This window comes from Phalaenopsis equestris, unplaced genomic scaffold, assembly GCF_001263595.1.
Source record: "Phalaenopsis equestris unplaced genomic scaffold, ASM126359v1 Scaffold233037, whole genome shotgun sequence".
Lineage (NCBI taxonomy): Eukaryota > Viridiplantae > Streptophyta > Magnoliopsida > Asparagales > Orchidaceae > Phalaenopsis > Phalaenopsis equestris.
The window spans coordinates 171,587-172,790 of NW_018250991.1; positions in this window are offsets into that span (position 1 = coordinate 171,587).

The following is a 1,204-nucleotide window of genomic DNA, read 5'->3' on the forward strand; positions in this document are numbered from 1 at the left end:
GGTAGAGTCATCCTCTATATCGAGGCAATTCTCACCGAAAACAACCATGCAAAATTCCGAATCATCGACTGGTCCCACTGTACCAAATCCGAGACCCTCTTTCGATTTTGGAGTGCGATTTTTAGAATTCCATAATTTTTCAAAGAATTGTAGTTTGTCTTTTGACATTTGCTTAGGTAAATGTCCCTGTTGAATTAACTTTTGCACATAAGGAGAGAAATAACCAAAAGGTAATTCCATTAATTCATTAGGATCATCCAAATTTACATAATTTTCAGAGTTTATAGGAGTAGAAGCACAGTAAAACTTGATCAGCTTTGAACCAGCACAAGGGACTTCCTTAACCTCTAAACTCTAAACGTTTTGAAGAAGAATCAGAGTGAGGTTCAAGATGTTCACATAGTGGTTTATCCGATCATACATCGTCTCATATTTGCTTTTCTCATCATCTTCTAAAGAGATCCTGTACTGAGGTTTCTTTTGTTTTGTCATCATTATTTTGTCTTCGAAACTGTCTTCATCACCGATGTTGATGATCAGCTTAGTCCTTTCAACAATTGTATTGGCTCTTCTTCGTCCACGTCCCCGGCCTCGATCTCAAGTGCGTGAACTAAAAGAACCTTCACCATCAGGTTGTAAGGAGGTAGTTGAATAGTCTCCTTTTTTCTGAATTTTTATTTGTTGTAACTTCTCGGGAGAAGACAGTTTTCTTTGGAAGTGTATAATAAGCAGCATCTTCATGAATACCAACCTCATGTACTGAAAATGGTTGTAGATCTTCTTTAATGCAATATTCTTGTTTTTCTTTGCAGTATTTGATGCATTGGTGTAGAGACGATGGAACCATATTGTTCTCATGAATCCAAGGTCGACCAAGTAGAGCGTTGAAAGAGGTCTCGGCGTCGATGATATGAAATTTTACGGTTGTTGCTAGTTCTCCAACCTAACTCTATGTTGCATTTTGGGGGTCCTTAAATCATAAGGATATTATTATTAAGTAAAACATATTAAGTTTAAAAGATCCCTAAGGTATTCACTAGATTAAGAGTAGGGAGCAGGTCCGTGCAACCTTCTTAATGTCTGGTAAAAGGCCTGGGTTCATTTAAACTTTATTATGTTACTTAATAATTCATCCTGAATATCCTGATGCTCAGTAAATATTGATGTCTTGATTATCCCTAAGAATAGGGTAAATGTCATTTGT